Genomic DNA, 15498 nt, shown 5'->3' with positions numbered 1-15498 from the left:
GCATAGCCGTTAGGTTCATGCACTCTGCTTCAGTGGCCCAGGGTTTGCAAGTTCTGATCCCAGGTGCAGACCTACACACTACTTATCAAGCCATGCTGTGGCAGGCTTCCCACATATAAAGTAGAGGAAGATGGGCATGGATGTTAGCTCAGGGCCAATCTTCCTCAGCAAAAAGATTAGGATTGATGGTAGATGTTAGCTGAGGGCCAATCTTCCTCAAAAAAAAAAAAAATGATGCGTTGGGGGCCAGCCCCATGGCATAGTGGTTAAGTTCAGTGCACTCTTCTTCGTCAGCCCAGGTTCTCGGGTTCAGATGCCCAGTGCAGACCTATACCACTTGTCAACCATGCTGTGGTGGTGACCCACATATAAAGTGGAGGAAGATTAGTGCAGATGTTAGCTCAGGGCTAATCTTCCTCAAGCAAAAAAAATAGGAAAGATTGGCAACAGATGTTAGCTCAGGACGAATCTTCCTCACCAAAACAAAAAAAAAAATGATGGGTGGTAATGGTGACAACTGGTAGTGTCCCTTCTCCTGAAGGACCGAAGGAGGCACAGATAGGAGACCTACATGTCATCAGCTGATTTTGTCATTAGCCGGGTCAGGCTTCAAGCTCCATGGACCAGGTGTACAAGAGGGTTACCCAACACCACAAGTTCTGTAGACGGGGAAATCTGGCAAAACATGGAATGGACAGGGGAGGTGTCCAGGTAGAAATATTCATAGAAGACCCTGAAAGCACCAGGAAGCCAAAATAGTTGGGGACTGGTTATCTTCCCCCAGGGAAATTCTGTTCTGGGGTCCCCAACAGCACCACAAACACTGCCAGTTGCCACCTAAATGCCTGCCAGGAGCCATAGGGGATCTGGCAAAACAGTGACTGGTCGGTGCAAACACAGAAGTGTAGAGTGAGAGGGCCACATTCATGCACATCTCCTCTTGCTTCCGAAGAGCAGGTTTGAATCTGTGTTGCTTTGGAGGGATTGACAGCACAGTCTGTGAGCTGCAGCCCTAGGGCCACGGAGGGGGCATGTCCCCGAAAGTGCTCTGTACAGCAATCCTTCCTGGAAGCCAGCAAAGTACATGATGCTCTGAAGGTAGCTGATTCCTATCTCTGGGCAAGAAACCCTCAATAAAGACCCACGCCCTTAGGAGAGTGACATCGTGACGGGACTTGTGTGTACTGAAGCCTGTGTATCCGGCTCTCCAACGGCCTCGCTTTTATGTACGCTGTCTCAGCGGATGCTTATGACAAGCCCGGGAAGTAAACAGAAATGATACTATCATGTCCATTTTAAAAATAAGAAAACTGAGACTCAAAGTGACCTAAGGACAGATTCCAGCTCCCAGGGCTGGCGAGTGTCAGAGCATAGACTTTGGTGTCTAACCGAACGAAAGTCAGTACTTCAAAGAAGAAAGAAAGGAGGTCTAACCAATCCTCTCTGCTTTGCTTCAGAATCTGCTTTCACTCCTCCCACTGCAGATAGAATGCCCAGGGAGAGAAGGGTGTGCTCTCCTGCGTGAGAGGCTCCAAATCCCCAGCAAATCCCTCACCTCTCCCCTGCTCCCACCCCACGCTCGCGCAACCCCACTCCCCGGGCTCACACTGGTGGAAAAGTTAATAACAACTCCCACTGCACCCAGGCACCAATTAGTCCTGCAAGTATTGCACACCCACGCAGTCCTCGCAAGCCCTGCAGGGCTTTATGGCCACAGAGAAAATGCTGTCTTTATTCTCAGGGAATTTACAGTCTTCAGAGGAATTAGGAGAAGATGCGTATCAGGTTACACATGGCATCACATGCTCCACAAGATGCCAGGATTAATAGGAGTCCATGAAATCTAAATATAGGTGGACAACGTCTCGGCCAGGGGAAAATCGTTAGGGTTTGGTCATACCTCTATTTCTAAAGCTAATTGCTTGAACAAGTATATTTGTCTTGCTCGCTGCCATTAGGAAATAAAAAAACGTATTTGCATATTTTCAAAGGCAGGCTTAGATTTTGTGAGCCTTGCATTTACTATGACTACAAGTAATATACTGCACAATTCCTTTTAACCTTTTTAATTCCTTCTCTGTCAATTATGACTATTAATAATAATAAGTTCTATTAATGAGATGTTTACTCTGTGCCCGGCACTATGAAATATTCTATATTTATTATCTCATTTAATTCCCTCAAGGACCCTGTGAAGTAGCTGTCATTATCTCCACTGTTCAGATAAGGAAACTGAGAACTAGAGAGATTTTGAATAAACTGGCTCAAAGTCATGTAGCTTATAAGTCGAAAAAGTAGATTTGACCCAAGGCCTGTCTAAATCTAAAACTCTTAAGAAGCTGACATTTCCTCATTTTAGCTTTATGACATCCTTATGAAGGAAGTAGGAAAGGGTTTATGAAACCTTTTAAAGATGAGGAAACAGATTATTCACTGTTTCAATGACTTACCTGAGAGTTTCGGCGCCAACCCTGCCACTCCATTCTCCTTACAATCCATCCCCTCATCTTCCTACAGTAGCAGCAACTCCTTACATCAAGAGGGAAGGCCAGAATATTACAACCAGTCTTGAGGCTGAAGTGTAAGCAGAAGTGCCATCCACGCATTTTTGAACCATTCTTTGCTACACGGTTAGTATCACATCCAAATGTTAGAAATAGTACGCTTTACCCAGCAGAGCAGGCAGATGGCTTGGAATCTTCAAAGTCAAGCTGGAAATGACCCACGTTTGAGAAAACTCCTGCCCTGGAACTCTCTCAAGCCACATGATGCCAGAGATGGATGGAACCTTGAGCAGACTCCCATGAGTACTGATCCACTTAAAACTGGCAGTTATGTTGGAATCAATGATGACTCAGCAGGCTCCAAACCCCACTGGAATTCCTCTCCACCAGCCCTGTCCACTCTCAGTTTGCCTCCATGGAGATTCACCGTCTCTGAACTTCTGCCATATTTGTTAATCATCCTAGCAAGGTCAGCAAAACGTGTGTCCAGGCCACGGTACTCCTGCTTGCACAGAACTCCCCCGAGAACTGCGGTCCTGCTGTAACTTATCAGAAAGTCACATGTCACAAGCTGTATAGTCACATCCTCAGGTTCCTCGTGGGTAAAACAGTATTAATAAATCCACCTAACTGCATTATAGGGATTAAATAAGGCAATGAACAAAAAGCCCATAGCACAGTACCTTGTAAGTAGGTCAATGAATATTAGCTAGCCAATATTATGTTATACATTACATTATATTACAAATAATAATATAATACTATTTATTATTATTATTACTACTGATGAGGAACTTAAGTACGTTGAATTTAATTAAGGAGAGTATGACTAATCAGTATGCAATTGGGTTTTTTTTAACTCTGAATTGGATCATTTCTCAGCCAAGCAATGACTTAAGAAAGAAAAAGACGAGAGGTGGAATTATTCATACAGTCAGTTTGCATCATGTTGCGCCTGTGATGTCTGAATGGATCGGGGAAAGAAGGCAAGGTTGGGAGCCACCTACCTTTGTGTGTTAGAGAAAGGAAGGCTTGCATGAAGAGGTTGTATTTTTCAGACCTTTGCTCCTTTACTCACAGAATCCCTACATAGCCAGTTGTTCCATGTCAAAAATTAAAAGCAATAAGGCTCAGAGAGAACATACCTTCCTGAAAGTGTGTGTATGAGCTGAGGGTGAGGATGTGAGTTGAAGCAATTTCCATTTCTATCACTGTATTAGTTTCCTAAGGCTGCTGTAACAAATTAACACAAACTTGATGGCTTAAAATAGCAGAAATTTACACTCTTGGATTTCTAGAGGCTCAAGTCTGCAAGCTGTTTCATTGGCCCAAATCAAGGTGTTAACAGGGCTGCACTCCCTCTAGAGGCTCAGGAGCGAATACTTCCTTGCCTCTTCCAACTTCTGGTGGCTGCCAGCATTCCTTGGCTTGTGGCCACATCACTCCAGTCTGTGCCTCCATGGCCACATTGTCTTCTCCTCTTCTCTGTGTGTCAAATCTCGCTCTGCCTCCCTCCGATAAGGATGCACGTGGCTGCATTTAGGGCCCACCCTGATGATCCAGGATAATCTCCCCAACCCAAAGCCCTTAATTTCATCATATCTGCAAAGTCGTTTTTTGGCATATAAGGTGACATTCACAGGTTCCTGAGATTAGGACGTGGATATCTTTGGGGGTTGGGGGTGCATTTTGAGCCTACCACAACCATTTTTTCTGCTAAACTCTGCACCCAGTTCTGTTTATTATACAACTTCCACCAGACCCAGAAGGGGAGATCTTGGAGATGCTGCTGAGACGGCTACTCTCCTTGACTTTCAAGAGGTTTTTCTCCAGAGCACCACCCAAAAGCTTCAGACACCAGAACAATCTGCGCTCATTCGATCCCTTTCGAGTCAGTAAATGAGAACTGAGCAAGCACCTGTGTTTCAGACACCGCAGGAATTTCAGAGATGAGGAAAGTAGACCTTTTGCCCCCGGGAATGAACCAGGTGCAACGTGTGGACACAGTGGTCCCACTTTGTGAACAATAACAGAACAAACGAGAGATCAATTGTAATGAAGACCAGAAGCCACAATGGGACAAAAGCCCTGGTCCCAAAAAGATCTAACGCCAGCTCCAGACATATCCACATCTACTCTCAAAACATAGTCAGGAACTGTTTAGGGGTCTCTAGACACTTTTAATATTTTGGGGGAGGGATGTCAGAAATAATTTAAAATTCATGGAAAAATTGCAAGAATAAGAATAATACAAAGAATAGCCATCTACCCTTTGCCCAAATTTACCTATTGTTACAATTTTACCTCATTTGCTTTACCATTTGCACTCTCTCATTCTCTGTCTCATAGATAAACTTTTCTAAAGCTTCTGATAATAAATTCCTTAAATACTTTATTGTGTATTTTTTAAGATTAAGGATATTTTCTTACGTAACCATAATGCAGTTATCAACTTTACTAAATTTAGCATTGATGCAATACTTTTACCTAATCAAGCGTCAGGTTTCCAATTCTGTCAATTGACTCAGTAAAGTCCTTTCTTTTTATTTTCATTCCTTCTCCAGCACAGAATCCAGACTAGGATCTGATATTGCATGTAGTTGTCTTGTCTCATTAATTTCCTTAATCTGGAATATTTCCCTAGCTCCTTGCCTTTTGTGACATTGACATTTTTGAAGAATACAGTCCAACTTTTTTTTAATATAAAGTGACCATTTTGGATTTGCTCAGTGTTTTCTTGTGTTTAGATTCAGGTTACACAGTCTCCACCTGAACACCACACAAGTGACGCTATGCCCTGCTCAGGGTTTCACATCTAGTGACACACAATGTCCATCTGCTCTTCATTGGTCATGCCAATTTTAACCACCTGGTCAAAGCGTCATCTGATTTCTTTACTGTACAGTTACTTTTCCCCTTGTAATTAATAGGCAATCTATGGAAAGACACTTTAAGACCATCAGAATAGTCTGCGTCTCATCAAAAGTTTCCCTTATATGCAGTGTCATTCATGATTGCAATGATTGTGTAAACCTGTCTTTACTATAATAGTTGCAAAATGATGATTTCCCAACTCCAGCGTGCCTTCCCCATTTCCTAGTCCTCTCCTTGCTTTGTGCAGTAAACAAGAGCCTTCCTTTCTCCCTTGTTTGTTTGTTTACTCTATCTGCCTATGTGTTTATCAATATGAGCTCATTAATTCCTGTTTTCTCCAATGGTTTATCATTCAATGCTGTACTAACCAGCAGAAATCCCTTCCAGGTGGTTTGTGTATCCTTGTAAAATGCCCCTCATCATATTTTTTTCAAGCATTTCTTTACTTTCTGGCATAATGTTCCAAGTTCATCTTGTACCTACCTTGTCCCAGTTCTGGAATTGGCCATTTCTTTGAGGAGCTCTTAGTATTACAGGACAAGATTTGAGCGCTAGGTGCTCATTGCTACTGGGGAGTCTTTGCTTCTAGGCCCTTTCAGTAGACAAAGCTAGAAAAAATATACGTGTATTTATACATATACAGATAAATTTAATACACACCTACATAGTATACATATACATACACACAAATATATATACATGGGCACAAATGTATATATACGTATACATATGTGTGCATATATATATATATACATACACACACATATATGAAGTCATGAGTTCACACTGATGCCTCTAATTCCAATCCACCCCCATAGAGTCCCTTCTTGCCTTCCCCCATTCCACATTCTGATGTCCCTTTCCCATATGGGAATTCTAGCTCCCAACAGCATTAACACATTTGCATTTGCCCAGTGTCACAATGCATCTAAAATAGTTCCAATACTGCATGGCACATCACCACAGGATGAATAAGGTCTACATACTAAAAAGAGCTCAGGAGTTGGGTGCAATTCTCCCTCACTCAACCTCACCCAAGACAGAAGGTAAATGGTCAAACGCTATGTTCATGAGTTCCTTGAATTTGCTCTTTCTTTTGCTTTTTCCCCTTCAGTGTAGTTGTAGTATTTATCTGAAAAACAATTAGGTTCATTTGTTTCAATATGTTTTCAGTTTAAGGTTTTTCTTTCCCTTCCCATCTTGTTTTAATTTTACTTTCAAATGCGTACAACATTAATGTGCTTCCAAAAGTCAAAACTATACAAAAAATATTATTCTCAGACAAGCGTCACTCCCTCCTGAATCACTGCCATCCTCTTCCTCCAGTAAGGAATCAGCCTCATTGTATTCTGGTTTGTCTTTCCTGTGTTTCTTTCGGTAACAATAAGCAGATATATGTATGTTTTATTTCCCCTTCTTTCTTACACCAAAAATAGCATACTATATACCCTCTTTAGCACTTTCCATTTTTTCAGTTAATATTTCCTGAAAATCATTTCACGTCAGTTCATAGAAATCTCCCTCGTTTTGTCTTTTCGGGTCTTTTTTTACACAGTTGCACAGTACTCCATTGTGTGTATGTACCATATTTTATTCACCTACTTTCCTGTGCTTGGAGATTCAGGTAGTTTGCAATATTTTACAATTACAAATAGTGCCGCAATGAATACCTTTGTGCATACGTATCCTGATATTGACAGAGGCGCATCTTCAGGGTAAATTCCTAGAAGTAGGATTTCTGTGATCAAGGGATAAAAGCATACGTAGCTTTGTTAAATCCTGCCAAATTCTCCTCCGTAGGGCTGGGACATATTGAAGTCCCACCAGCAATGAATGGAAGTGGCTGTTTCCCCATAGCCTCATCAACAGAGGATAATCGTCAAGCTTTTGAATTTTGCCAATCTGACGGATAAGAAATGATACCTCATTGTAGGTTTAATTTGCATTACTTTTACTATAAGTGAAGTTGAACAGCTTTTCACATATTTAGGGCCACTTACATGTCTGTTTTTGTGACTTACCTTTTCCTGAATTTTGCCTTTTTTTCTATAGCAATTTTGGTCTTTTTTCGCTGTTAATTTTTAACAATTTCTTTGTACATTAGGGACATTGGCCTTTTATGTGTTATATGCATTACAAATACTTTCTCCCAGTTTGTGACTTGTTTTCTATTCTGTTTATGGTGATTTTTGCCATGAAGAAGTCTTGTTTTTTTTTAATGCAGTCAAATTTATCAGCCTCTTCTTATCTAGTATCTAGATCTTTAGTCATAGTTAAAAACTTTTATTTACACCCAGGTTGTAGAGGAATTCACCCTTGCTTTCTTCCTGTACTTGTATAATTTCATTTTTTACCTTTAGATATCTAGTCCATTTGAAGCTTATTCTGGTATATGGTATAAAAAAATGGATATAATTTATATTTTTCTAAATGGCTATCCAATTTGTCCCAATGCCATTTGTTAAAAAGATCATCTTTGCCCCATTGACTATAGATCTCACTTTTGTCATGTCCTGGATGTCTATATGTAGCTGTGTTTATTTCTGGATCATCTCTTCTATTTCATTGGTCTGTTTGTCTAGTCACGCACCAATATCACACAGTTTTAATTACACAGGCTTTGCAGCAGGTTTCAATATCTGTTAGGGCTAGCCCCCCCCCCCCCCCAGAACTCTTTTTATCCAGTGTTTTCCTAGGTAGTCTTGCACATTTGTTTTCCCATATAAACTTTAATATCAATTTGTCTTGCTCTTTCAAAATACTCATTGGTATTTGTATTAGGATTATACTAAATTTATAAATTAACTTAAGGAGAACTGACACCTTGATCAAGTTGAGACGAGCTGAGAACAAGGCACATTCTTCCTTTTAACTTATTGATACTTTAGATCTGATGCTCTTTCTTAGACATTTACTTGGTATTTTAGCTTATTAAATAAAATAATACATATTTATTAAGCAGCTATGATGTCCTCAGCACTATATTAAGCACAATAAAAGTAAAGAAATAGGTTCTGTCCTCAAGCAGCTTAGAATTCATGAGAGAAACAGGCTCATACCCTAAAGCAAAGCCAGCAGTTCAGGATCCCATGTAAAGAAGCTCCCCATTGTAAGCCAGACCATACACGCTACCCAAGTTCAGAGGAAAGGGAGATAAATGAGGGCTAGAATAACAAGGGAAGACTTTGGGTTGAATTGAGACTGAAATCATGTGCCCTGAAGCTTGTGTGGGAATTAGATGGGGTGGCAAGGAAGAGGAAGGAATCCCAGTGAGGGGCACCCAGGTAAAAGCTCAGAGATGGACCGAGCGTGACATGTCTCCCTGGGCGGAAAGCCCCCAGCCAGGCTCTTAGCTGGAATACTGGGGAAGACGCCATCCTTCTCTTCAAGTCTAAGTTATGTCTCACTGTTAATAGCACCCAAATCCTCATCATGTACATGATAAAATTACGGGAGTGAACATCTACTAGGTTTCCAGTTAGTAGTCCTTTAGAATAGTAATTTCCACACATCGTTACCTTTTCTGGGAATGGTCTAGAGCTGTGTTATCCAATACTGTAGCTACCAAACATGGATGGCTACTGAGCCCTTATAATGTGGCTAGCACAACCAAGGAAGTAAATTTCTAATTTTATTTCATTCTAAATTTTTAAAATAGAAGCCATGTAAAATATTTTTCCATTGAACCCAACTTTATTCATTTGGGGGAGGATTACATTATTTTTACTGCATAACATATCGTGGTATGTTGCAGTGTGTGTGTCTATTTCACTTTTTTGAATGTGGCTACCAGAAAATTTTAGATTACAAATGTGGCTCATTTAGTATTTCTCTTTCACAGCGCTGGTCTAGAGTCTTACAACCCAGCGTGGTCTGATTAGCATCATGTGGGAGCCACCCCAGGCCTTCAGAACCTGATAGCTTACTAAGATGCCCAGGTGATTCTTATGTGCAGTAACAGAAGCACTGATGTGGATGACTCAGAAGACAGCCGGGCCTCTGGCAGATACCCCAGAGTGGCCCCTGTCCTTCTGGGGGCGGGGGCAAGAGACAGGGGAGCAGCAGGAGATCCTGGCCTGCCACTGTGATGTCACAGAGAAAACTTCATATGTCAGCCAGCCCCACCCAGACTGGTGTCCTGGCTGCAGGACATCCTTTCCATCCTCTCCAGCGCACCTCACACCACCTGACCCCTCTGCTGGCAAGAGGGGACCTGATTCATCTTCAGGCTAGATACTCATTCCACACAACCGATTAAGAGAGCAGAAGAGCAACTGAAACATCTTTGCCTCGGACTTCAAAAGTGAATGAGCAATCCCTCCAAACTGACTCAAAATGTTTGTCTCACCCAGAAGGTAGGTGCCTGGATTTTTGAAGTCTCATGAACATCTCACATGTAGTACCCTTAATGTTGGATTTGTAACGCAGGTTATACAAATTCATCAATTTAATTTATTTTACTTGCTCATGGTAAGGAGCTTGGGAATACACTGTAGGATTATACAAAATGGAATAAAAAGTGGTTACTCAAGCCCAGTTTTTATTGATAAACCTGGCAATGTCCATACCTTGGCCTCTTGCTGTTTCCATGTTCTTCCATTAAAACTTCCATTTCTTCCTCCTTTGCCTCTTCATCTCACTTTTCCTCTCTGCTCCCAGGACTGCTAGGAGCCCTCTAGCACGTCTTTTTCCCCTCCATCTGTCTGATTCCTGTTGCCAAAATCTGGTCCCTGGTAAAAGGCCCAGTGGTGGTAGCAACGATAGAGATGTATATCATTCTAGTGAACTGAAAGAGCAGATGGTAAGTTCTCTGCCAGAGAGTGGTGAGGCATCCCCATGGTCCTGTTGAAAGCCAGCTCTGATCTGGAACTAAGGAGGAGAACACAACCTTCGGCTCTTTCTGGTCTCAGAGAATCTGGGAGAATCTGCAGGGATCCTTCCAGACCCAAGAAGACCTTCACAGCCAGCAAAGATGTCTTGGCTTGTTTAGGGTAAAATGCACATCTGGAAGTGACTTGCCTCCCATTTGAGAAAGTTGGGATCTTCCAACTTTCAGCTCAAAGGGTTACTAAAAAAGCAAAAGTTCTTTCTCATATCATGCCTCTCTCACGAGAGGAAAAAAATGAAGCTTCGAATTAGCCAGAGAAACAAAAGACACACACGCACGCACATAGAGTAATGTGGTGTGCTGTTCATGGATCGGAAGTTAAGATCTCAGAAGAACAGGATAGGACCTAAGAAAGGGACACTTCTGGGACTGCAGAGAAGAGCTAGTGGTTCTGAAGAGCCCTCAGAGTATGGACTCAGCCGGCTTCTCTAGTTCAGAAGCACCTGGAAGTGAATAGATCATAAATAGGAGAATCCTCAGAAGTTGATAGGAACATGACAGAAAAAGCCAGCCATAGTAAATTTTTTTAAATTGGTCTGTGAGGAGAATCACAGAGGCAATATGGGAGGCAATGAGTCTGGGCATCAGTATGTATCTGTGAAGTATAAACTACACTTAATCCATTGTCTCCTTCTGTGTGAGTTTCCATCTTCTGGCGTTTTGAGGCGACTGTGCCTCCCCTTTACTGAGCGGCAGCCTGGCCATGAGTCAGGAGGTGTCGAATAATGACTCCAGCCTTTCCTAGCGTGGTGGCCTTGAGCAAATCAAATGCTCCGAGTCTGATTCCCCAGGTCTGGAAGGGAGTGGCCACCTCTGCTTCAGGCTGGTTGTGAGGATTAAATGAGATGTTTGTGAAGAGTCTAGTGAGGTGTGTGGTACCCGGCTCGGGTTCCCTTCCCCCTCCTTTCCATGTTCACTCTACCTCTTTAGATCTTCACAGCAGAAATGTGAAGGACAACTCTTTCTCCTAATTTCTCTCTGAAGAAACAGTCGCTCAGAGAGGCTATGTAACTCGGCCAAAATCATTAGTCCAGGCGCACGTGGAACAGCAACTAGAACTCACATCTGCTTAGGGTTCAAGGTACCGAAGTCTCATCTCTCAGATCCACGAAGTGAGGCAAAGACAGAGCCTGACTTTATAACTAGGGCCAGGGACCGGTACCTTTACCGGAAGGGCAGGGGGCTGGGAAATGCCAGACTTAGAGTCCCACAGCAACAGGCACCTCCTGCCCCTGGGCCTACAGGCCTTGGGGTGAGGAATTTACCCGACGACCCGGTCTCTGCACCCGCTTCTGCCACGCCTCGCCAGGGAAGCAGAGGAGCCGGCCGCCGCCCCATTGGGCCCAGCTCGGGGCCACGTGGCTGCCGCGCTCCTTGGGGTCCCCGACCCCGCGGCTCGCCCTCCCTGCGTCCTGCTCTCCCGGCTCCTCTTCTGTAGGGGGGCACCCGGGACGCGGTTCTCATCAGTGGGAGGAAGATGGAGAGGAACAAAAGGTCCGGCCTCAGCCCCACCCGCTCGGGAAGTGGGAGACGCGCGGCCGCTAGGGCGGGGCCGCGCCAAACAATTCAAAACACGCTCCCGGCGTGTCGCCATGGCAACGCGCGCCCGCTGCTAGGCAACCGGGGGCGCCGTAGTAAACCAGGAGGGGGGTGGTTACTCATCGACCAAGGGGGGCCGAGGGCAGCCGGGGGCACTAGGCTGGGCACGGGTACCGCCACTGCAGGGGGAGGGGGAGAAAGAGAGAGAGCAGGAAAAGAAGGAACGAGGGGCGCACGCGGAATGTAAAGGGGGCGGCCCAGCTCTGCTCCCCGGTGGCCGCGCCCTAAGCACCCCTGAGGGGCCACTCCCGCTAGGCCTCCATCCCGCCCGGCCCGGGGTCCCCAAGACCCCCAGCGGGCCCGAGGGCCCCGTCACCCGCGCGTGAGCGATTGCCCCACAGGATGTGCAGCTGTGGCTGCCCCTCTGATTCACTCCAGCTGCTTGGGGCATGGAAGAAAGGCCGCTTCCTCTCCTGGAAATGACTGCATTCGCCAAAGCCCTCTAACAATCCCTTTAACAAGCGGAAAGGGAAAGGCGACAGAGAGGAGAGGCCCCAAAATACTTTTCTTTGGTCTTTTCCATTGAACCTAAGTAGAAGTGTTCCCAGAACTCAGGACCCATGTTAGGAAGACAGGAGTCCTTTATATTCTGTGAGCGTTTGGAGCCATGTGGACATTAAACACAGTTACAATTGAGATTAACCTGAAGCTGGGAAATGCCAAAGCTGTGTGTCTTATAGAGATGTTCATATTTTGGACGCTCAGCCTGGGCATTTTGGTGTCTTTACTCTTCCTTTCTGGGCTGGGAGGCCAATGTCAAAATATTCTGTGTGAAGACTTTAATTTTCTTCATCAGTGAATGAGTCAAATGTGAGCCATTGAAGTAAAAAATGTAATTAGAGCTGCAAAATCCTCGATGGTTCAAGATCCATCATCCAAAAGGGCCCTAAATTAGTAGGGAATCACGTAGCTTGGGAAAGGACATAACATTTCCAATCTGTCACTGGGTTTTGAGCAATCTGTTTGTACCCTGGTCTCTGTGAACTAAAGATAATGCTCGTTTATGAGATCATTGCTGTTTTCTGGCCTTAGCTCATCAGAAAGCAGGAATGTTTCCACAGGTGGGAGGAAATGGATTGGCAGAGGATCTGTTTGATGAAACTATGGGTACATCTGTGTAGAGAGGCGTAGGGTGTTCTGTGGACTTGCGGACCCTCTTTTTAGCTTCTCACTGCTCTCATGTATGAGAATCAGAAGGATTCGTGTCTCCTTTACTAATAGAAGGCTGTTTGGACACTTTATTCACATCTTCACTCATAGGCTTCCTAATTATATTCATGAGCCTCATTTCCATTACAAACTTCATTCATTCATTCATGGATGTTAGACAGTGCTAGGCTCTGAGACTCAACAATGAATAAAACATAGCTCCTTCTGTATCTAGCAACTTAAAGTCAAGTGAGCATAAACGACAAGGAACCCGTGTGATGAGTTGCATGAGAGAGGCACACATAGAACATGCAGGAACAGGGGCATGTAGATCAGAGCCAGAGACGTGGAAACATTAACACTCCATTCCAGCCTTCTGTCTACTGAGTCACAGAAAGGAGTTAGTTAATGGGACATGGGTCAGAAATCTGACTCCTGGGAGAAGGAGAGATACTTCTGCCAGGGAGGGCAAACAGACCTTTCTTGGGAGAAGATGCCAGTAGGCATACGTGGAAAAACCCCACTGATGCCTTACCCCCAGGCTTTGACATTAGGGCAGTGGTGTTCTATACCGTCTTCTCTGGCTCAGCGTTCTGACCATTGTTTGACTCACCTCTCGTCTACAGTGTACTCCCAAAACAATAAATTAAATTGCTGTTTTCAAAGTATGTGTGGATGTCCCAAGACCAGTTTCTCTTTATTCATACCTAGTAAATGTAGTTTTGTAGTATAGGAAACAGTGAGTGAGGACCTTAGTAAATATGGAGTAGTCCCACCCATTGGCTTTGTGATGTCATAAATGTCATAAATGTTGAGTTGCAGGTTTATCCCTGTGGGGTCATCCTGAAATGGTAACAGTCCAACACACCAAAGTGAAAAACTGTTTTGACATGTGCAATCTTCAGTCTGTGCTAACTCACGAGCTTCTGAGCCTAACCTAGTTATATTTATATTGCGTTGACTAGCCATCACTTTTCCTGTTCTAAGAAGGGAAAGAGAAGGAAAAAATATTAACATGCCCAAATTACAATGAAAGGAAGTGAGTGGGATGCTGGGCTCTGATATTTGTGACCAGTCAGAGAAACTCATGTTTTGTCAAAAAGAGGAAATTAGACCTTGTGGCTTAGGGTCCTTGGGGAGCGAGGTGGGTCTCAAGATTGGTCACAGCTTGTACCCCAGCCGAGCACCCACACAGAAAGCATAGCCACCTAAGGGGTAGATTCAGGTGTTGGGGAGGCCTAAAATAATATAATTTTGGAGGCCCTCTTTAAGAAAAGTAATACAAAATGACAAGTACAAATTAGGTGACAGGGTCTTGGAAGGGGCCCGAGTACCAGGGGGACCACAAAGCTGAAGTTTCACGAGCTTCACTTCTAAATCTACCTCCAAGCCTCCTCATGTAACCCACTCAAGACTCTGCCGCTCCCATCCCCTTTTCCCTGGAAAAGGCAAATTTCAGGCTATTAAGGCATCGGGGGTGTGGTTTATGAGCAGAGGCAATAAAAACCCAAGACATAAGCTATGCCAAACAGTGACTCAAGCGGGATATGAGAAGTGTCTGCAAGTATTTGAAGGGTGTAAGCAGAGAGAAGGGAAAAGAATTGTTCACTGTTCTCGGGTGGAAAGGGAACGAGGATACGATTAAGTAAAGAAAAATGTACGCAAAACTCATCAGGAAATATTGGCTGACTGTATTTTCTGATACTGTGGACTCGTATTTCCCATGGGAAGTATTTGAGGATCTATTGAGTCACTGAAAACTGGAATGGGCCACAAAAAATGTGCTACAGGAAACAATCCTACAAGACGTCCTCGAGGGAGTGGCCGGTGTCCCCGAGTTCACTCGGAGTCCTGAATTCCATTAGGCTGACACATGGTGTTCTATAGATTAGTATGTGGGGAGGAGGCCAAATGAAGAAAAAAGAGAACAATCCTACGGGAGGAGCCCTACCTCCGCCCACACTCGCTGACTGGTGGGGGAAGCCTGGGCCTGAAGAGGAAAAAGATGAGGAGATGGTGCCACCCAGCGTTTGCGCTGAAAACGATGTAGCCAGGAAACCAACAGCCCATTCAACAGGAAAAGCGACCAGAAATTTCTGCTCTCCTTTTCCCAAGGGCTGGGGAGTTCTATCCCAATGCATAAAGGGTCTTTGGGTGATACGGAAATCAAGCTTGGACAGACACACGTTTGTATCAAATTTGCTGTTAACATCAGGCTAAGAAGGGTAGAAATACTGGGTGACAGAAGCAAGATCCAAAGAGACTCATTTGGCTAAAATGTGGATTAATTCAAACAATCTGAAGTTAGGGGAGCCTGCCTTTGATTCTCTAAACTAACTGCACAAATAGAGAATGGGGAAAACATGATTTGGTGGCAAATCTGGGAGAGGTGGGGGAAGGGCAGGGTAGGGTACAGAAGGTTTCGTTAAATGTAAGCCCCAGATGAGTCAAACAGATGTCATTTTATGGTCTATTCATTCTCTG

At 44.0% G+C, this 15498-nt stretch overlaps 1 long non-coding RNA gene across 2 annotated transcripts in view; it reads right to left on the bottom strand.

Moving 5' to 3' along the window:
- Positions 1 to 11791, bottom strand: part of LOC106826727 (uncharacterized) — a 30615-nt gene extending 18824 nt beyond the window's left edge. Inside the window, exons 1-5 of one of the 2 annotated variants that reach the window (XR_011497199.1) lie at positions 11189 to 11791; positions 9947 to 10164; positions 6413 to 6510; positions 5862 to 5986; positions 2451 to 3049 (exon numbers count right to left, since the gene is read on the bottom strand). This is a non-coding gene — a long non-coding RNA (uncharacterized lncRNA). Of the gene's footprint in view, positions 1 to 2450; positions 3050 to 5861; positions 5987 to 6412; positions 6511 to 9946; positions 10248 to 11188 lie in introns of both variants that reach the window. The other variant, XR_011497198.1, reaches the window with a different exon arrangement.
- Between the last annotated feature and the right edge of the window lie 3707 nt (positions 11792 to 15498).

The sequence above is a fragment of the Equus asinus genome, chromosome 22 (genome assembly GCF_041296235.1).
Source record: "Equus asinus isolate D_3611 breed Donkey chromosome 22, EquAss-T2T_v2, whole genome shotgun sequence".
NCBI classification, from domain to species: Eukaryota; Metazoa; Chordata; class Mammalia; order Perissodactyla; family Equidae; genus Equus; species Equus asinus.
The sequence above is the reverse complement of the archived record's forward strand: the minus strand, read 5'-3'. Positions and strand labels throughout refer to the sequence as shown.